Source organism: Rhipicephalus sanguineus, chromosome 4 (assembly GCF_013339695.2).
Source record: "Rhipicephalus sanguineus isolate Rsan-2018 chromosome 4, BIME_Rsan_1.4, whole genome shotgun sequence".
Lineage (NCBI taxonomy): Eukaryota > Metazoa > Arthropoda > Arachnida > Ixodida > Ixodidae > Rhipicephalus > Rhipicephalus sanguineus.
This window is the reverse complement of record NC_051179.1, coordinates 68,862,890-68,886,030: the sequence shown is the minus strand read 5'-3', so window position 1 is coordinate 68,886,030 and position 23,141 is coordinate 68,862,890. Positions and strand designations below refer to the sequence as shown.

The 23,141-nt window shown below is 44.3% G+C and overlaps 1 long non-coding RNA gene across 2 annotated transcripts; it reads left to right on the top strand.

The window, feature by feature from the left end:
- Positions 1-5,358: 5,358 nt before the first annotated feature.
- On the top strand, positions 5,359-14,990 carry LOC119388808 (uncharacterized). 2 transcript variants are annotated; one of them, XR_007415778.1, is made up of 4 exons: positions 5,359-5,573; positions 8,026-8,118; positions 12,494-12,614; positions 14,684-14,990. It is a non-coding gene; the product is annotated as an uncharacterized LOC119388808 (long non-coding RNA). The 2 variants fall into 2 exon arrangements; XR_005182842.2 differs by having other exon boundaries at positions 8,021-8,118.
- Positions 14,991-23,141: the final 8,151 nt, after the last annotated feature.

Below are 23,141 nucleotides of genomic sequence, written 5' to 3'. Positions count from 1 at the left end.
GTTCCCCGCTCGCCTTTGAGAATTAACGGCCAGGCTAGAGGGAAGACACGACGCGCGTAGCGTTCCTCTTCGGGTTCCACGACGCGAGGTCGGTAGCATGCCCAACGAACGCCAACGGAACGCGATCGTGCAAGTGCTCCGGCTTCGCATCGCCTCATGGTCCCCTTTAGCGGGAGATGTAATTTTTGAAGTGCAGAGCGCTTTAGAGGCCAGGGCTGTCGTCATCGTATGCTGTCGTCGTCTCATGTCACTTGGCGTCACGTATAGGCGAGGCCATGTATAGCACAGCCATGTATATATAGCATAGCCATGTGTGGATGAGAAAACGAAGTGAAGTTGAGTGAGGTTTTCATGTTACCACCTGTCACTTATGTTCGTCATGCAGTCACATCATCATCATCATCAACAGTCACATCAGGCAATACCAATTTTGGTGTATGACAAGCTAGCGAAACGGCCGCGAATGCACCATGAGCGTGACATATAAATCATGACATACATGACATGCATATCATGGTTTTCATGTTACCACCTGTCATTCATGTTCGTCATACAGGCGTGTCGCGCAATACCAGTTTTGGTGTATATCAGTCTAGCGAAACGGCCGCGAGGGCACCATGAGCGGGTATGTAAAATCATGTCGTACATGACTTGCATGTCATGATTTTCATGTTACCACCTCTCATTTACGTTCGTCATGCAGTCGCGTCGAGTAATACCAGTTTTGGTGTATATCAGTCTAGCGAAACGGCCACGAGTGCGCCATGAGCATGGCATGTAAATCATGCCATGCATGTCATTACTTTCATGTCACCACCTCTCATTTACGTTCGTCATGCAGTCGCGTCGCGCAATACCAGTTATGGTGCATATCAATCTAGCGAAAAGGCCACGAGTGCGCCATGAGCAAGACATGTCAATCATGTCGTACATGTCATGCGTGTCATTATTTTCATGTTACCACCTCTCATTTACGTTCGTCATACAGTCGCGTCGCGCAATACCAGTTTTGGTGTATATCAGTCTAGCGAAACGGCCACGAGTGCGCCATGAGCATGGCATGTAAACCATGTCGTACATGCCACGCATGTCATAACTTTCATGTTACCACCTCTCATTTACGTTCATCATACAGTCGCGTCACGCAATACCAATTTTGGTGTATATCAAGCTAGCGAAGCGTCCGCGAATGCATCATGAGCATGGCATGTAAATCATGACATACATGTCATGATTTTCATGGTACCAACTATTATTCATGTTCTTCAGACAGTCACATCGCGCAATGCCAATTTTGGTGTATATGAATCTAGCTGAACAACCGCGAGCGCACCATGAGCGTGGCATGTAAATCATGTCGTACATGACTTGCATGTCATGATTTTCATATTGGCTTCTCTCATTTACGTTCGTCATACCGTCGTGTCGCGCAATACAAATTTTGGTGTATATCAGTCTAGCGAAACGGCCAGGAGTGAGCCATGAGCATGGCATGTATATCATGACATACATGACATGTATGTCATGGTTTTCATGTTACCACCTGTTATTCATGTCCCTTATACAGTCGCATCGCACAACACTAAGTTTGGTGTATATCAATTTAGCGAAACGGCCGCGAGTGCGCCATGAGCGTAGCATGTAAACCATGTCGTACATGGCATGCATGTCATGATTTTCATGTTACCACGTGTCAGTTATGTTTGTCATACAGAAATGTCTCCTCATACCAGTTTTCGTATATATCCATTCATTTAAACGGCCGCGAGCGCCCCGAGACCATGTCACGTAAATCATGCTGCACATGACATGCGGGTCATGAGTTGCATGTTAGGACCTGTCATTATGTTTGTCATGGACTCTTGTCACGCAATACCAATTTTGGTATATATGAAACTAACGGTACGGCCGCAAGAGCCCCAAGGCCGTGGAATGTAAATCATGCTGTTCATGACATGCATGTCATGATATTCATGTTATGACCTGTCATTTGTGTTCGTAATAAGGTCATGTTATGCCACACCAATTTTGGTATACATCCGATTAACGAAACGGCCAGGAGAGCACAAAGTCGTAGGCGGCTACATAGATAGATAGATAGATAGATAGATAGATAGATAGATAGATAGATAGATAGATAGATAGATAGATAGATAGATAGATAGATAGATAGATAGATAGATACGCTCAAAATCGCAAGAAATGCTTCGCATTTAAAAAAGTGGGGTTAGCGAATGACGCTTCGCGATGAGCCTGTACTGGTGTGCTTTTTGTTCTTTTCCATCGCTATTTATGATCCTTCCGATAACGGACCGTTTCGTGTGCATGTATGAGTGTGTTCTTGGTGCGTTTCAAAGCCACTAGACTAGGCTCGCGTCATGAAGGAAGCACAGTAACGAAAGCGTCGCACAGGACAGGCCGACAAAGGGTAGGGGCATGAAAGAGAGAGGCAGGAGGGTGAAGGGGAAAAAAAAAAGAGGAGGATGGTCGTACTCTGCTCGCGCGTCCCTCGGCAGCAGAAACCCGCGGCGCGGGCCGCCCCCAAGGAGAGGAGAAGTCAAGCAGGTCGGCAGGGGAGAGAAGGATGCCAGCAGCCTCACGTGACGGGCGCGGGAGAAGTCAGCGCCGCAGGAATGTAAACAGTCAGGAGACAGCTAAATACGGGCCTCAAAGGCGCGTAAACAGATCGGCGGCGCCGAAAAAAATCCAGCAGAGCATAACACGCCTGCAAGTGCAAGAAGTGCAGTGCGCGAGTCACACAGGACGTTTTGTGTGTATGTGCGGGTGTGTTCTTGGCGCGTTTCAAAGCCGCTAGACTAGGCTCGCGTCATGAAGGAAGCAGAGTAACGTAGCGAGGGCAGAGCGGCGACGATCGTCACAGCCTGCGAGATGCAGCGCGTCCTGAAGTGAAAAATAAAAAAAAATCGCGTAAAGCATTTTAAATTTCCCGCCACTGCACCCACAATGCAACACACTACAAGAGGTTGGCTTCCCAACAACACAGACCGTGGGAAAATTTTTTAGCCCATTTCTGTCACCCTCGGATGAAAAATCAAAGAAATCCGCGTAAAGCATTTTAAATTTCCCGCCACTGCACCCACAATGCAACACACTACAAGAGGTTGGCTTCCCAACAACACAGACCGTGGGAAAATTTTTTAGCCCATTTCTGTCACCCTCGGATGAAAAATCAAAGAAATCCGCGTAAAGCATTTTAAATTTCCCGCCACGCCACAGGGCGGGCGGACAAGGTCAACAAGGTGGTGGTGGTAGTGGTTTGAAGAGGAAAAGGCGCCTAATTTCTGCAGCCCGGTCGGGAGCAGCGCCTCAACAAGGTACCGAAAGAGTAGGATAAAGTAGGGGGGAAGAGTGAGAACAGAAAACGCAAGAAGGAGTGTGCACTCCGTAACTCAGTTCAAATCACCCGCCTCGCTCGAGCCAATCACGTCAAGCCAAAGACGTGCGTGCGGGACCACACACACAAAAAAACAATTTTCGACAAAAAAAATTCTGCCACAACAAAATTGCTCTGTGCTTGTATACTTATAATGTTTGTTGATATCACGCGGGGTCATCATTGCTGTCAGTTGATAATTAGAGATATAACGCAACTAAATTCAAATCACCCGCCGCGCGAGAGCCAATCCCTTCAAACCAAAACCACGCGTGCGGGACCGCGTTCAGCGCGATAAAAAAAAAATGTACCGGCGTGGGGAATCGAAGGTGGTGCCGTGATAAGTTCGTTCCGCGCTTGTATATTTGCGGCGTTAATTGATATTATGTGTGCCAATCATCGTTGTCAGTCGTCGACTGGAAGTGTATCGCGTGTGGGATGGAATGGGCGGCCAAAGGTGTGTCAAGATTTTGTGTTGGTGTTCTGTGGTGTGTCGTCGTAGCCTCAACGGGCTCGTCGCTTTGTCTGCGCGCTCAGCGCTGCGTGATCGGCGTGCTTTCCACGTTTCTTGATTACGCACGGTTATTGCGTGGTTCAATCGAGTGCATCTACTAAGACAGTCCACCGCCCAGTGCCTTGTCTGACGACGACGGCGACTGTAAAGCACAAGCGTGCGCCTCAGCGGATGCCTAGGTGAGTTCAACTCGCCAAATTGCGTAACTATGTGATCTTATTGTGCGACGACATTTATGCAGGTAAGGCAGCCTGGGTGGCGTGTTCGCACAGCGGTGATGATGTACGAGAAAAGTTGTCTGATAGGCAAGTATGGATTCTGCTACAGGTAGTATCTGCTTTTCTGTGATGTTTTGTTATACATTTCTAGTAGTTGCTCTATTTGTGTCATTTAAGCCTGGTGCTGTGCGATGTCAGTGCGCGTTAAAGAAAACCAGATCCCCAAAATTTCCGGAGCCCCACCGCTACGGCGTGTCTCATAATCATATGGTGGTTTTGGCACGTAAAATATGTGATCTTATTGTGCGACGACATTTATGCAGGTAAGGCAGCCCGGGTGGCGTGTTCGCACAGCGGTGATGATGTACGAGAAAAGTTGTCTGATAGGCAAGTATAGATTCTGCTACAGGTAGTATCTGCTTTTCTATGATGTTTTGTTATACATTTCTAGTAGTTGCTCTATTTGTGTCATTTAAGCCTGGTGCTGTGCGATGTCAGCGCGCTTTAAAGAAAACCAGATCCCCAAAATTTCCGGAGCCCCTCCGCTACGGCGTGTCTCATAATCATATCGTGGTTTTGGCACGTAAAACCCCAATTAATATCGCGAGGTCATCGCTTGAACCGATTGTTCAATCGCCTGCCGCCATAAAAATTCGCCTGCTTTTAAACGCACTGGTCGCCTCGTGCATTTTCTGTGAATAAAATGCAACGGTAATAATGAACTAACGTGCAAATCAACTACAATGCAGTAGACGGGGCCGCAGATAGACACAAAACGCTTGTCAAGCTGCTCAGAAGCGTATGTATCGCTGGTTGCGTCACCATCTACTGTGCTGCGCTCGATTAATCCATGACAAATAGCATAATTCTTCTATGGTGAGGATTTCAACCTGGCTGCGCAAGGTTTTTATTTTTTTATTCGTATACCCTAAAGGCCCACTTGGGCATTACATAGGGGGTTTTGAGACAGTTATATGAACAAACTTGCAAATAAAACTATTGGTAATATACACTGAAAATAGTAAACAATATAAAACATACTACTATTAATACAGGTTGGGGCGCGTAGCATTTATTTCAGGGGTCTCGAACTCGCTTCAGCTGTGGGGCCGCAGTCGCGAAATTTTTTAGTCTCCCGCAAGGGCGGGGACAGTGAAAAACTGAGAGGGGAAAAGATGGGGAGGGGGAGGGGCATGAAAAAAATTGTCAACTAACGTTGCCATTTCAAAGACGGCCTTTCCCATATACCATATTGTTGACGATAGAACGCGTTTATGTACAGAATGGCCCACGAACCCAATTTCCGAGCGGCACGCCTACCGGCCGAACATCGGAGTGACCCGCCCGTGCGCAGCTTGATCTGCCTACCACGCGTCGGCCTCGGTCATCATCTCACTGGCCTCGCCTTTCATCTCTACCACCTGGAAAGCCGGCGTGGCCGACGGAGGTGAGGTCGCTGGACGTACGGCTTTTCACAAAAGTATACCCTGCACCTGCACCACAATTGTGACGATTGAACGCGTTTATTTACAGAATGGAAAATGAATGCAGATGTGCAGCTCGGAGCGAAAAACAGTTCACCGAGCCGCTCGCGAGCAAGCCTCGTTCTCGTCCTCTTCATCTACTTTCTGATAGCGTGTTTAACTATATTTGTCATTTCTAAAGGAGATTTGATGTCAGGTTTTGAGAAACATATCGACACTGATACATAGACGGTTTTACATAAGACACATGGGCGCGGCCACAAATGCTGTTAAATTAGTTTTTATTTTTTATATAGCGACGTGAATTAACAAGGTCACTTAACGTCGAATGCACCAACCCAACCGTTTTCATGCGCACGCGTTGTACTGTAGCACTGTTTGTTTAGTTCAAGATACAAAACAGCAAAGTTAACAGCCCAATACGTGGGCACCAAAAACCATCAGTAAAATAGTCTATAGAAGGACCGAAATCGATACGCCGATAGTGAAGTATCGAGTTTTTATTTCACCGTTATGTTTAAGTGTATGGTAACCACATGGGGTGCCTTATGAAAAAATGCTTAGATCAGTCTCGCCCGAGTTGCTCACGAGCGTATTTATTAAATAAATTAAAGGAAATATCGGACAAGGACAGCCATATGCAAGCTGGGCAGCTGGCTAGAGATATACGGGCCATATGTTTGAGAACATTGATTTAGTTCTGCAGAAAACTTACAAGAAGGCAATGCATTTGACTTAATCATATTATGTGCTGGTAGTAACAGTAAGTGTGCATATAACTGCAAGCTTAATTGGAAGTAGTACAGCATGTCTATATAAATTATAATTGACAGACGTGTGTGTCAGTTCAACTAAGCTTATTAAGGTAGCGTATGTTCTGCTTGTTGCTGTGTTTGCCTGGGAAGAAACGTGTCAATTATTAGTCCTGTCATTACATATATTTGTTTGATGAACCAAACATGTTCTGTCTAATACCAATTCTTTTAATAGTGGAGTAGCACCATTGCAAAAACTTCTTATCACAAGTGGCTTGGGATGTGATGGTGTATCAAGACAAGAACATTACTTGATTTTGTGGTACCGTAGTTTTCGCTTTCCTTTGTACTTTGCTAAAGAAGCATGAAGCCAGAAGTGGGGTCTTATTTGCAGTATAAAAAACCAAGATGTATCAATCAGGGAAAGGGATGACAGTGCTGCTTTAGTTTATGCAGTTATAAATTGAAGAATGTCATTTCTGATATGTTTACATGTTTTCTGATCACAGAATTCTGGACAGTGTGGTTATACTGATTTTGTGGCGTGCCAAGCACTACGAAATTGAACAGACGAAACAAGGGGACTGGATCAAGGGCTACTTTTTCTTGTTAGACACAACCTACTAATGCAAACAGACAATGAAGCCAAGGAAGGCATAGGGGAGATTATTTTAGTTTTTAACTGTAGTGTGGTAATTTTTACATAAATTGAAAGGAATTAAAGTCAACAAAAGAGACACTTGCTCCTGCCAGGGACCGAATCTGTAACCTTTGGATAGTGCGTCTGATGCTCCAATGGAGCTGCAACAGTGGTCATTGTCCCATCCATCCCATTGAGCACCTCAGTGTGTAATCCCAACAGTACATGCTAGTGCTACTTTTGGCCATCCTGGCGTCTTGTAGAACTCTTTACGAGCTGGCAGCTGGCCAATGAACCCTTGCATGCTACCTGAAGCCATCAAGTCTACCGGGACGAGACCCTATAGCTATGAAAGGACAAAAGAAACAGTGAATTAAGGGCTCAATTAATTGAACAGACACTTGTAGGGCACAGCACCAGCCCTGCATATGAATTGACTTTAGTGCAACAAGGTTTTTTTTTTGAAGAGTTCAAAACTGGGCTTGTTGGCAAAACATGCCCAAGATTTAAAACCATGCAAGAGCAGCAGAGGAGACAGAAAAGCCAACACAGTGCTCAATCTTTGCTGTAACCTCTGGTGTTCTTACACTTCTACTAAGTCTTCAGCTATCTTGAAATCTTCACATTCATGATGTCGTACAATAAGGGTGGCTCGTTACCATACATTGTGTACATAGAGCATACACTGATCTATTTAATATTGTGATGATAGTGCTGATGGAGTTTTCTGTGCAAGTTGCTTATTTGGCAAACTGTATTCTTCATACTATTTTAGTACGCCAGTGTGGGAAAGCTTGACATATAACGCATAATTAAAATTGTCTGCAAAAATCTATTACTCCACTAATATTTGCTCTTAATGCATCCTAAGCTCATCATTCATGGACAGTTTTAGTGTATCAACAGATACCTGTGTTAAGCCATCATGTTTTATACGTACTACTTGTGTACTGTAAGGCCTCTGTTGTGTGCAGGTTATGGAATGTTTTGTGGCTTCTGTAATGCATGTACCCAGCATAGACGACTGACTGTTCAGGGAACTGAAGCAGTGGACAGCTTGCTGTGAAAGATGGGAGCATTCTTCCTCTGGTCTGGACAAGCCCATATTAAGTGGTAGGCATTGGTTTCCTTCTCTACAAATGGGCAGTTCGAGAAGAGTAGCTTGGGCTTGTTGGTACTTAATGCGAGTAAAATAGCGCACACTTAGAGTAAGCAGCATGACACAAGCGCTATCAACAGATGAATATTTGAAATAGCAGAGAAAGACTTGTGTACAGAAATGTGTCAGGTGAGTGTGCATGTCACACAGGCATGACTGCAAACGATCTGAAATCGGCACAAAGGATCGGTAGCTCCTTTACGGGCAAGCTAACAAAAGGCATGCTAACACACCGTGTGCCTAACTTCTCAATCATTTTGGCTTCTATTATCTCACGGACTGCATTTTTTTTACTGTACACAATCACGTCAACTCCATCAAATTCAGGCTGACATTCACACGTGCTACAGTTGCATAGCTAGGTGACCGTTTTTGTGCTTTTGTACATTGCAACGGTGTTCTCTCAAACGATCGTGGAGGCATCTAGCGGACTGGCTAATGTAGAACTTTCCGTAATGCAGTGGGATCCGATACGCAGCATGATCAATGCATCTAACAAACGTACATCTATGTTTCTTTGAGCATGTCGCTAGTAGCTCCTTCCTAGGAACACTACTATTGCAAAGACTGAAAGGTTTTTGAGGGGCACTAAACACAACAGATACATCAACGCGACCAGCAATCTTCTTGAGATTATGCACAATATCATGCATGTAAAGCGCTACACAACAATGCACTCGATGGTGCGGGCAGATAATTCGTGAAGTATAATTTCGACCACTGCTACCTGTTCATTCTCGGATAACCAGCTTCCAGTAAGCGACCTGTTCTTCAGCGCAAAAACACAAAAGTGAATGCCCTCTGCGTGTTAATATATCTGAGAAAGCAGCATAGCAAAAATCTATTTCTAGCTCCTTGCTAGAAAAACTACATCTGCTGCAGTGTAATGATCCTTTTCAAGTGAGATATTCTACCTTAATGATAATTTCAGAGAGCACCGTGGCAATCAAGAAAAGCACAAAGACGGTCTTCTAGCTATGCAGTGCGACATGTGGATGTCAGTAGGAATTCGATAAAGTTCATGTGATTGTCAAAAGTAAAAAGTTAGTCTGTGAGATGATTGAAGCCGAAATGACTCAGTGGTTAGGCACACGATGTTTTAGAACGCCTTATATTAGTTTGCCCGAAAAGGAACTTGTATTCCTTTGTACCGATTTCAGATGGCTTGCAGTCATGCCTGCGTGACACGTGCACTCACTTCACCTGTTTCTTTACATAAGACTTCCTCTGCTATTTCAAATAAACAATTGTTGTTAGCGCTTGTGTCATGTTGCTTACTCTGTCCCTGTCTAAGTGTGCGCTATTTTACTCATCCAACTGAGAAACTTATGACACTATATGTGAGGAACACCAAGACAGGAAAGAGTATGTAATAGCAAGTGCTTGTGATATTGTTCAAACACACAATGTTGCAACTTGCCTGCAGCATAGCTTGCACCTTCACAGCTCTTTGCAAACAGTCGTGCAGTTGGGCACACTTCACCCTGCTGTTCTGGGTCACAGAGAATGTGGCCGGTTGGACCAGCGTGATGTGACATGTACCCAAAAAATATATCGTCTGAAGGACACTCACCATTGATACCTTAAGCTCAAATAAAGAGCCAAGGCTTTTATGCTTCGTTACAGCCTCTACAATGGAAATCTCAGACTTCCAGTCACATGCTTTGTGCTGCTTACAAGTTGCTCCTGTGATCACTTGAACCATTCCTGTCACTCTCTTGTCATCTTTGAATGACACCAGCTTCTCTTCTGATTAGCTCGTGAACACAGCAACGTTGCTGATAGTGCATTTCAATTTTTTCTAAGGATATATGATATCAATAGCTGCATTCGTAAAGAGAAATGGGAAAAAGCATACCTGAAGCTATGTCTCGCTAATGGCTGCAGCCGACCTCACTTTCATGAGGAACAGGCACTCAAAGATGGGCAAAAAATGTCTCAATAGAATCTGATTTCTTGTGTCACTGTCTGTCATTGAGATGCCGTTTTCGCTTACTTTTTTATCATATTTTTCACACCTTCCTTGGTGAAGTAAGATGCTCAGAACGAATGAAACAAGTTAAAATGTTTTTTCCCATCAAGCCGTCCAACTAACTTCTTTTCAGCGTGCAGTTCTATTCTTTATAAAGCACTTCAAAAACTTTTCTACTGAACTATACATAATGCAAGCTCCCTCCTTCTGTGAAGCAGAGTGTTTAAAGCAAAAGGGCATGTGAACTTCTGTGGATTTTTGTTCTTGGTAGTGCATAATTGCAAGCTTCAGTAGTTGCCAAGTCTTAAATATGTGCTGTTCATAACATTTTGACTGCAAATAACTTTTGTTCATTAGCCAACTTTATCACTGCATTGGTTCTATTCGTATTTTTGTGTTGTACAGAAACGGTGAAATATTTCCATGTTCTCTAAACCTTTCAGACGCCACCAATGAAAAACTGTCTGTAAATGCGTCAAATTGATACATCATTTCAAGGCACTCGATATTCTATTGCAACAAAAATAATGTCATAATGCATTAATTTATGTGTGTTATAGTAATTATAATTCAATTGTAATAAATATCTGTTTATTGTCAAATTAATTCATGCTACGTTCTTACATTAATAGAATGAAATCTTACGCCAAAAATATAGTGCAAATTTGTTTTTGTGTATGTTCATTTGGAGTGAAGAAAAATTATACTTTTGGCATGGCTCGCAGGAAGGAGCACTTCGAACGACTCGTTGAACAGTGTAGTGCCTTCAGCAAACTGATAATATACAACAGTACACTGCAAAATGAAGTTAAATGAACACAATTTATTATGCAGCAGGTTCATTTGATCCAAAGCTCAACGTATCTTGTTCAACGTATCTTGATCAGCGCTTCTTGTCATTCCTCCCTGTGTGCATTGTCTTGCTTTTCGCGCTGCTTACTTCTAAGGTATCTTGCTCTCTATTAGTCCTAGTCGTTACCAATGGCAAAAATAAGTGGTGCACACAATTGTGTACATAGCGTGTCAAAGGGTTAAAGGTTAATTTTCTGGAGAGTCCTTTGCTTTGTAGGTGGCCAAGTAAAGCCTCACTTTAGTTGTAATTATGAACCACATTAATTGAAAAGCTAACATTAGTGATAAGATTCAGTGAAACATAAATACTCCGTATCATCAGATCTTATTGCCAAGGGCCTCTATGCATTGTGTGATCTTTTCTGCATATGCAAGACGTAGAAGTGTCAAGGGTGAATGCAAAAGAGATCATCTTCAGTTTTCTCTGCTCTGAGGTGTCAATTTTATTTTGAAGGGCCCCACATAAGTAGTGCTTCAGATTTGACAAATGATTTTGTGTGCTTTTTTAAGATGTCAGGGAAACCAGGGTTTGCATTCATTAAGCACCATTGTCTTCATTAGCATTCTGCAAAAACATTATTCCTAGAAGCCTGAGTGTTACTGTGTAATGACAGCATTCAGGCCTTCATTTTGTATCATAGCTAGGGTTAGCATGACACTACATTTCTTGTTTTACTTGGACATTTGTTCTGTGCTTTCCTTTTTGTTTTTCAGTCACATTTTAATGAGTCATTTGGTTTCAGAAGTACTTCAAAGGTACCACAGAATGTAAAGTGCATTCTGACTTATGCCCACATGGCAGTTAGATGTTTGTACATATGTGAACATCATATATGTCTCTGCACAGGCATGAATGAACGGATTATGTTGCACATTAAGTAACATGTAATTGTTTAGAGCAAGACAAGGGACATAGAAATATTATGTTCATGTAAGACAAAGGCATGAGATGGATAGATTCAATGCCTGGAAATGAACAGTGTTCAGTACTGTGATATCAAGGGCAATTCATTGAATAGTATTAAAATTGCAAGATTACTAAGAAAGAGAAAAATATCTCGTGAGTGCATTTACTAATCCTGATGTGAAATAAACTTTGTGCTATCTTTGAATTTTCATGTTTATGTGTTACCACACTGTGCATGCTGATGGCAGTGACGACAACTGCAAAGGGTAAATGTTGGAAAAGCTACAGACATGAGAGCTAGGTTAAAGGTACACACAAGTGAACTGTTGTATTTTAAAATTGCGTGGTGAATTCCTTGACGTAATATTCATATTGCTTACTTTTACTTTATTCAAGAATTCTGGTGGGTCAACCAAAAAACATTGAAGCCACATGGCAATTGGCTCTGTATTAATCACAGCTTAAGAGGATTAAAAAGTTCCTTATAAATAAAACATCCTTGTGATGTTTCGAAAGCAGGAACAAATGTGATAATGACTTCATAATTGTATTATGGAACAAACAGAATATCCAGACGACATATTTTTGTGCCTTCCAGGGAGATGTTCAATATCAACCCGATGCGAGGCAGCAAATGTGGAAATGGACGCAAGTCAAGGACAGCTGCAGACAGCAAGATAATGAAACTGATACAGCGATTGCACTGAATCACTGAAGATGTAAGTTAACTTTTTTGCTGGTGTTACTTGCTGATGAGCTTGTAATCCCTGCTATATTTTGGTTGCGTGTGTAGGGCCTGATATTCAATAAGGGTGTGCTGAATATATAGGTTAACAAGCCTGAAATGGTCAGTCTGAGGAGATCCATCATAAACATTTTTATTGAAGGAATGTTGAAGCACTTGTTTTCACACAGAACAAGATAACCTTTATGATAAGTGAAAGCAATTTTCAGATATACTAACAATATTTGCAGAATTGTGTTGTCAAATTTACATTCCTTATTCCTAATTCTTTTTCGCTTGCATGCTTCCTCGTATCTCTTTGTATAAACAAGGGGCACCAGTGCCACCCCGTCTATTGTTCATAATATGAGGGGATGCTTTGCTTTGTGAAAAGGAACATAAGAGCCCTATGTTAGCTAGAGACTGTTCTACCAGCTGTAGGCGGTGGTCTGGCATGCATTCGCCTCCTGGCCATGCCTGCTTATTTTGACCCCCAGTAGCAGACAGCTTGAGCAGATGTGCTTTCTCATGCAGCAAACTGTGCATTCTAGTCAGCTGTCACTGAGCGTCGGCCACACTCTCGCATACCCTCTTTCATGAATGACTCTGTGTATGTCAGCAGACTGCAGGTTGTCATATTGACATCAGCAGGAAAGCACATACATGGTGCTATTTGCTGTGGCTATGTAACCAGACAATATACAAGAGGGCAGACAGTATTAGCAAAGAAAATTGCTTAAGTTGACCAAATCACTCTTCATTAATTTCTCTCATTGCTGCAACAGCATACTTTCCGCAGTGTAAGAGGCTGCCTCATTCTCGGTGCTAGGTGCTTTGCCACGTTTGCTGCATTACTAAGCATCCGAGCTCGGGGTCGCCAGGAACAGAAAAAAGCTAAGAGCGAGAACAAGCTGGAGGTGTAGTTTATTTTGTTAGCGGTCGTTTCGATCGAGTGCTCGGTTTGATCAAGTTACTCTGAATGAGACAAACTGTTGCTTGGAAGCAGCACAGAATGTCAACGTCAGTGCCACAAAATGCAAAATGCTCCTGAGAGGTTGTGTAGCTAGCTTTGCTGCATACTGCAACAATGCAAGGAATAAGCAAGTAGAGAGCAAAGCTACGTCCCCATTATGATAAACAGGAGCATCTGCGACCTCGATTCCATTGTCAGGTGTTGAGTTTCTGGATCCCGACGAGCAGGGACGTGCGTTACTTATGAACTCCAAATGGAAAGTGTTTAATATTGTGTAACACATTAAGCTGTGAGAGAAAGTTGGGCAGCATCGATGTGCCTGCGTTTGAGCGAATGCCTTGGGCTATTGATGCTGCCTATGACACTCACTCATTTTACATTTCGAGTTAACTTGTGAAAACACCACAGCCAAGGACAATTCGCAACACTGTCCACCTGAAACTACTTGGCGTGATGTGGGAGCGGTAACTGACACTTTGTTTCACAAGCGCACCTTTGGAGTAGCTCATTGCGTACATTTTGATTTGCTTATTTCATGTTGCATGTGCCTCGTTTTACGCAGAAAGGCTAAATGTCACAAAACGTGTTTTTATCTCCTCTTTAGCTCTTTTAATTTGGCATTTTTGACAAAAACCGACACTCCTTCTCAGCCGGCCTCAATTCGAATCTGTTCACGGCCATTGCACGTGTCCGACAGCTAGTGTGCAAAATCTGATCTTCACTTTTGCTTTGTTTTCTTGCTTTCAAGAGCACCCTCTGCTTGAACAGTTACACGTCTTATCTCAACATGGTAATCTAGCATTTCAACTGAACTTAACGTCTCCCCTCATGTCTTTAATGTCGTCTGCACAGAAGTTATTTGGATTTTTTACTGTGAACACTACATTTATTCAATCATGCAGGGGTTTAGGGTACACATGCCCTTTTCTTTTTTTATGAGTTTGGGCGGGCTGTGGATGCATCAAAATTAAAAACCTGCTGCTGTGTGGCTCATTTGTTTTTGCAAGGTAGATGCAAAATTCAGTTTCGGCACAGATTGCCTTCTTTTTTGGTTCAAGTGTCCTCATATATTTTTTTTCTTCTCTTTTCAGATGAGCCGGAATGCGAACAGTATACTCGTACAGTTTGGCAGAATAAACCCCATCTTTATGCGTTCAGAGCAGCTGGATGTTCACTGTTTACTTGGCAAGAAGTAGTATGTATGCATGCTTCCTGCCACAGCTATGTGCTGTCCCACACTTTCTGGGAAACACTGAATTCTGCATTTGCTGAGAAATATATGTGCCAAATAGTGCATTTTGTTGCTTTCCAGTCACCAATGCACAGAAGTTGACCCCACACTGTACTTAAAAAGTTGTAATAATGGGTGTTCTGTGGTGAAGAAAATTATGGTGCTTTACATGCAGCTACCGCAGTGATTACTGATTGATGCCAGTGGCAGCTTCTACTTTGCTGCGAAGAAGTTGTTAGAGAGAGGATACACAGGTTAAGCAGTAATAATGACAAAAAATTTCCACAGGATGTTATATGCAGCAGTCATGAGAAAGACATGCATGCACATGTTGCCCCTGTTGTAACATATATTAGGCTACAAGTGCCATTATATTTGCCCTGCCAAATTACTTGTTCAAGTTGAACAGCAATATCTGTTCTTGGGATTGCTAGACTTTTTGTGATTGGCGTCCAACAATGTTTTCACCAAAGTTTCATCCCGACCAGGCGAGCTGTTGTCAGACCCTAGACTTCAAACAGCCAAACTATGTACGATTAATTTGTATGTGGTGCCAGAACACTTCAATTTTCACTGAAGGAGCACTCTTGTAGCCTGGCATTTGTTTCAACAGGGGCAATATGTACATGCATCTCTTTGTGACTGTTGTGTTCAACATCCAGTGGAAATTTTCGTCTCCATCACTGCATAATGCATTTTTCCTCTCTCTAACAACTTCTTCGCAGCAAAGTAGCAGCTGCCACTTGCATCAGTTGATAACCATTGCGGTAAATGCATGTAAAGCACCGAAACTTTCTTCACCACACGGCACCCATTATTACAACTTTTTAAGTACAGTGTGGTGTCAAGTTGTGCACTTTGGTGACTGTAAAGCAACAAAGTGCGCTATTTGGCACATTTCATATTCCTCAGTAGTGCGAAATTTCCAAGTCATTGCATGCAACATTTTCAGAGACATTACGTACATTTCCAGGACACATTACGTATGACAATCCTAAGGTGACATCACGTACAACGTACGTTTCTTCGAGACATAACGTACGACATTCCTAAGAGGACATTACGTACAATGTTTCTAGGAGACAATGACAATACATACAACATTCCTAAAAAGACATTACGTACAATGTGTCTAGGAGACAATACGTACAACATTTCTAGGGAGACTCCGTTTGCGGAAATCGCCCTATTTGGGAATCGGAAAAGTGATCGGCAACTTTTTACCTTCAGCTTTTTACGTAAACAAGGGGCAAAATTTTTAACAGTGTAGATAACCGCTGCGTCTGCTTATCGCTGTCACGAACCAGCGCGAGGGAAGCATGTAGTTTTTACTCGGAACGTTAGGGAGCACTAGAATCACGGCGCGCAAGCGGGCATGACATGCGGTATTTTTTTTTTTGTATTTTGCGGGCACCTGTAGTAAACAGCGAAACACTATACTTAATGGACAGAAAGCTATAAACTGTGTAATCGGACGTTTTGCAAACCGATGTACAACTTTCTAATTGGAAATTTATGCCCAGCTTCGTCACTTCGAAAGTTAGTTAATTAAAGTGGCCTAATTAGGCAATTAATCAGAACACAAATAAGTTTAACGTACACTAGGCAATAGTTAGCAACATTCATTTGGTCGCGTCGTCATTGAGTGTGTCAGCATATATTAATGGCGCGTTCACACTGAGACATTCGGCGGCGAGAGCGCGCGGAATCCGCTTCGGCGGCAGCGAGATCCGCCGGAAAAGCCCTTTCCGCGCCAATCTGTCCTGGACCGATTTTTGCGGCAGCTGCCGCCGAATTCCCTCACCGCGAACCAATCGGAACGCGAGTTGAACATTCGAAAAATGGCGGCGCGCTTGTGATATCGCAGTCGTCGAAGCCCGCAGCAACAGCGAAGTCTTTCGTAATCATCCAGTAGCTCTCGACAACTGCCAAGTGTTGTCGCGATTAGCATCTTTGCAATACATCATCGCGATCTCGCAAAACGGGTAGCATTATCTCGGCTCGACCAAGCTTCTCGCGTCTTGCGAATCAGGACGAACCAACCACAACTGCTTGCGTCGTTTCTTTTGTTCTGCGAATGCATGTTTCTCCTCGTCAGACATCGCCAGAAAGTTGCTTTGCAGCCGGCCCAGCAGTTCGACGACTCTGCTCCTGTTTATGCGCGTCGCCATAACGAAACGCGTACACAACACAGAGCGCGTCGATGCCAGCGTTCCTTCGCGCGAAGGGACGATGACAACTAGACGCCCTAGTTTCGGCGGTGCGGTTGCTAAGTGGTGTGAACAATGTGGAATTTCGGCGGCGCGTGAACTCCGGTCGCTGTGGCCGGCGGATTCCCCAGTGTGAATGAGCCAACGCCATGATGGCTTATAAAATGTCGGCGCATTGTGGGTGTTTAATTACCTTCCAACGAGCACGACAACGCTTTAACGTCAGTGCATAGGAAAATCTGCGGCTCTATATAGCACAAAATTAGCCAGGACGCTTCGTACATCGGGTAGCGCGAAACGGTACAAGTATAGTTGGCTTTTCAACAGAAGCGGTTGGCTTTTTTCTTGCGAAAGGAGGCTTTCCTGCATGCATTTGGGAAAGCGAGCGGTGACACGAGGAGACCGCCGCGAGGAGCGACTAGAAACCACCTTTTAGAAACTTTTAGAAAGTACCGCTTGCCATTACGTGCTTTCTCCCGCGACTCCTCCTCGTCGTCGCTTCCGTCGTCCCAGTCGCCGTTCATTTCACAGTGATTCTAAGTGGCCCTGCAACGCTTTTCCAAATAATCATCAAATGACCTCACTATCGGAGTTTACTGCCTCAAGAATCGACTGCCGCCATTTTTTTAGGATCCGTCAAGTATGAGCGTTAATAGAGATGTTTCGCACACTCTAAGGGTTTTCTCTCTCTCCCTCCGTCCCTGCGAGCGCGCTGAAAGCAGCACAGGGGGAGGGAGGGGGGGGGGGGGGTAAAAGGGGGCACAAGGGTTCATAGGTGGGCTAATTGGTTCACGAATATTGTGGCAGAACAGCGCAGAAAACGGTACGGAAGAACATGCAGGACAGCGCTGTATCCTGTATGTTCTTCGTGCCGTTTTCTGCGACGTTGTGCCACAATGAAAGGGAGCACTTTTTTGTTGTTTTCTTCGAATGCGCGTGCGGCCAACGTATAAAAGTTGCGCACGGCTGACTTACCCGCGCCTTGCCGCAGCGCGGGCACGTCGCGGCACACCGCGGCGGCCGCGCTAACTATGGAGCTCACGATGTTCAAATCAGCCAATGACTGTGTCTTTTGGAGTATGGGACGCAGTTGGTTCGTGTATATGTCATCATTTGTCGAGAGAAGGGCGAGCGATTTCTAGCTAACCTTGAACATTAATTCCCTGCCACGTGGCACGCTATAATGTTTGACTCACAGGAGCAGTGACCACTGATAGGCACCATTTTCTGACCATGTTCAAAAAGTGGCGCAGGGCCCCTTTAACGTGATAGCTGCCGTGAAACGGAAGAAACTGCTGCTCTCAGCAAATCTGGCGATAACCAGCACTGTCGATCGTGGATAAAAAAAAATCTGACCTTGTCGCTGCGTACAGCATGCCGAGAAGCACACTGAATATGGTACTGAAAAACAAGGCCGATGTTAGGGCCAAGGCGGACTAGAGGCTTCGGGCGCCCGACGGCGCACAGCTGCGTATGAAGATGTTGAGGCGTTGTTGACATCGATGCCGTTTTTTCTCCCGTACAACTCGCTTCTGCATATAACGCGCATCTCCACCTAGAAAACACGGAATGTTGGAAACTAAAAAAAAAAAAAAAATTCACGTATTGTCGTGAAGCCAGCTTTCTTGCATTATCGTGAAGCAATGCTATGAAGCAAACTTGCGCACCGAAATTCGCAAAAAAACAACAACAACAAAAAAAACAGGTGAATTCTCTAAAAGATTCGTATCGAATTATAGGATATAGCGAACTAATTTCCGCTTTTTGCGTTTTCATTATCAATGGGTTTGACTGTATATGCATGCATGCACAAACACACGCACGAACTAAAAATAAAGGGGGTTAGACTACCCCTAAAAATATTTCTGGCTACGCCCCTGCATAGAACTAAGAACGCCAGTAATCTTGCTACCGCCGCGCAATGGGATTGAACCCGCTATCTTGCTGCTCGACAGAAGAAAATCATAGCCACTGAACTAGCGCGGTGAAATAACTCTGTAAGAGTGTCCACCAAACTTTCCGCGCACATTGCCCAAGGTGACATGCGTTCGCATTCCAGTCGGAGCGCCATATAAATAAACTGAAGAGGAGGAATAAACATTTTAAATGGACCCTGCAACACTATTTGAGCGTGGTCAGAAAACGCTGTCGATCGGTAGTCGACGCTCCCGAGAACACGTGAGCTAAACATTACAGCGCAGCGTGTGGCCCGGAATTTACACTTAATTCTGAAAGTCAGCTAGAAATCGCTCCCTCTTCTCTCGACAAATGATGCCATAACCCCAAATGACGGCGCCATAAACCCAAAGTCCACGGCCATTGGCTGATTTGAGCATCGGGAGCTGCATAGTTGCCGCTGCCGCCGCAGGATGCCGCCACGTGCCCACGCTCGCGATCACACTGAAAGTAAGACGTGCGTTCGGAGAAAAAAAAAAGCAAGAAAAGAAAGTGCTCGAGGTCATGACACGCGCTGACAAACGGCCGTGGCTTCTTCCCCTTTTGACAACCCCTCTACATAGCTTTCAGCGCGCTCGCTGGTACGAGAGGAGGGAGAAAGGGCTTAAAGAGTGCGGCAAATCCCTGTAACTCGGCTCGTACTTGACGGATTATAAAAATCCGTCCTCTATGCTAGAGCGGCTCGCTTGGCCTGGTCCAAGGTTGCCTGTTGGCTTCCCATTTGCTGCAGGGTGTGTCGCACATCCCCCGACCTTTCAAACTCCTTGCGTGTGATAAGGGGTGAGTTGCCCTGCACTGGTGAGCATCAAGAAAACTGCGCTGAAGAAAAGACAATAAATCATCGCCGTCCTGCAATTAGCGCTGGTTTCTTCAGTTCAGTAAACTGGTAACCAGCACAACTCATTACACTACTACAGCGCCAGCGCGTACCGTGAGAGTTCTAAAACAAGGGTGTACTAAAAGCTTCACCGACTCCCTGAAAGTATACATATATACATAGACTATGGCGAGAACATTTAAAACACAGGCGAAAATGCTAAAGGCCCTTACTTAGATTTAGGTGCGCGTTAAGGAACCCCAGGTGGTAAAAAGTTCGAGAGCTCTCCACTACGGCGTCTTTCATAATCATATCGTGGTTTCGAGACGTTAAACCACAACAATTACTACATTTAAAACACGTAACGCATCGTCCTGCCAGCCGTGGCATGCAAGTTGAACCGTGTACACACGGACTATAGAAGACAGAAAAGAAAAAAAAAACACGAGCAACGTTGTTCGTGTCTTTCTTTTTGTTAACGGTAAACATATCATATGCAGCACATGTAGATTCAAATTATTGTCAAGCGATAAAGTCTATACAGCCACGTGACTTCACGCGCCACAGCGCCTGCGCGCACAGTGGCGCGCGACTTGCATGGTCTGCCAAGAGGCAGTCAAGGATGATTTTAATCCTCCTTGGCGAGAGGATCAAACAAACAGTGTCAGAGATTTTCAAATTGAAACAGGGCATAAGCCTACAGCCAAGACTCTCACGTGGGTTCTTACCTGAGGATATCTTGCAGTGCCGAAATTGGAGCCCTCTCGTCCGGCTGCGCCGTGGTGGCTGACGTCGTCGTGTTGGGGACAAGCAAACCAGGCCAGCCGCTCAGTTTCCCGGTCGAGGATTCCGCGATGACCGTGCCGGCCCTGGTCTCGAAATCACCGGACAATATTCCCTGGCTGACCAATGATATGAGAGAAGCGGCCATAGAAATCTTGAAGCCCAGGATGCCACTCGAAGTCATGATGCTACCGAACGGCAGGAACATGTTTCCCACGAACATTCCGTGTACGCAGCGCAGCGCGGCGATCACCACGACGCAGACGGCCGAGGTCTTCATATTGGCGGGACCACGGAACAAGCTCGCAATGAATCGGCGCTAGTGCGCGCGGGAGTTTCGTGTCGGACGTGAATCACCACGTGACCACTTTGTGGGTGGTGGCGCTGACGTCATGCCGCCCAAGCACCAATGCGGCATCCGAAAAGGAGATAAGCGCCATCTGTCAGCGGACTACATGGAATGAATCGTCTCTTGGAGCTGATTTTTTGCGGGACAAAAGCGAAGCTTCAAAAGAGCGTTTCGAGGTTAGTAGAGACAGTTTTTTCTGAAACTCACGATGGAGCTCAATGGCCACAAAACACATGCATATCTCTAGACATGATTATATCTCTATCAAACACTGCGTCGGAAACACGAGTGACATCTGTCCACAATACGATATGTCTATCGAACACCGAGTCAGAAACATGAATCACATCTACAAGTTGGTAATCCAGCAGTAAGATTAGGGCTGCCATAAACTTCAAAGCACGAATTTCTTATCTTGTAGAGTCACTGATGGTTGATTGACGCATCTGTCTCCAAATCTGATTTAATATAATTGAGGTCAACATAATGTGCTATACAAGAACGAGGGAATTTTCAGCGACATATGAGCTTCAGAGTTCTGAAGACAGTCGTCCCATGTTTCTTCACATGTTCGCGTATCTAAAGGTGTTCGGGGATTCCAAATCATAAATGTTCGAGGATTAGAGTTCACATCGACGAAGTCTGCATGAGACAAATGAAAGCGAACAACTGTGTTTCATCTTGCAGTTAGCGCACACCATTTAAGCATGACTGTGCGTTCACTGAAACGGGTTCTCTAAAAGTGACGTTTTATAAATACGACTGCGTTCGATGAGCGTGGCTTCCCACAGTGTGCTTTGAGGCTTATTCGTGTGCTTAGAGGCTTGATTGGAGTGACACGTTGAATAAACGCCCGAAATACATTCGGAATAATATATGTATTTGTATAACATTCATAGGCATTTGTTCAGTTCGAGAGACAGTTGGCTTCACTGCACTGTGATAATCGCAAACACCGCTCTTAATGCTTAATGTATAGCATATATATATATATATATATATATATATATATATATATATATATATATATATATATATATATATATATATATATACAGGTATATATATAATATATATACAGTGGAATCTCGTTGATACGATTCTGCATGATACGTTTTTCAGCCTATACGTTTTTGTTTTATTCCCGGCCAACATCCCTTGGAAATAATGCATTTTCATGCGTTTAATACGGTCACATTTTTGCCCAAAAATGTATATTACGACCGCGAAAGTGGATCTTGACCAATATATCTAGAAATCCTGCGTTTATTCTTCGGTATACCGGCGCGCACCGCGTTTGTTACATATATATGTATATTGCCGCTTTATGAGGGCCCCCTCCAATGAAGGGAGACTTTAAGCCCTGGCGCGTTGTGTCTTCCCTCTAGCCTGGCAGTTAATTCTCACAGGGCGAGCGGGGAACGCGGTGCGTCAGCCAGGCGAGCGACGGAGAGCTATTTTTTCGATATGGATGGATGCTATGAGCGAGGCTTGGGCTAAAGCCACCACCTCGCGGTGTGTGAAACGAAATTACACTTCTATTGGAAACGCGCCGAATGGGACGGTCGCAGCAACGGCGCGTTTTATTATTATTTTTTTTTTTTGGTTTTCGAGCCTGGTGGCACACATGTCCCCACTCCGTTATAAAGGGGACGCTCATAGCATACATCCATCCTTCCATGCAAGAGCACTGTGAGAGGAAAGTGCGAAAGATAAAAGACGCTTTCATGTAGCATCCGTTGTGTGTTGGGCGGTAGCTCAGTGGGCTAAACGGCCGCCAGCCATTGTCGCGGACCGAGAGGTCGTGGGTTCGACTCCTGTCTACTGAAATTTTTCTCATAGTTTTTTTTTCTTTGCCATCTGATGGTGTTCATTTTGCTGACGTATTTCCGTGACGGGAATACGTCATAAAAAATCTTGGTGGACCCGGCATAAAACACTTCCGTGTTAAAAAATGTTATCATTGTTTGTCTGTATGAGTGTTGCCTGGCAACGGGGCCTTTCTCCAATTAAAGACTTCATGAGAATGTCGAGCCCGCTCTCAGCAAGACGCATTTGCTGCTAGAAGTCGAACTTTCAACAAATGTATTCTTCGGTTTGCGCCAATCGGGCTATTGCGGATTTTACCCGAAAACGATAGGACCTAAATATATCCCACTCTGTCTCCAATGTTGTATGCGTTACCGAAAAAAAGTAACTCAAT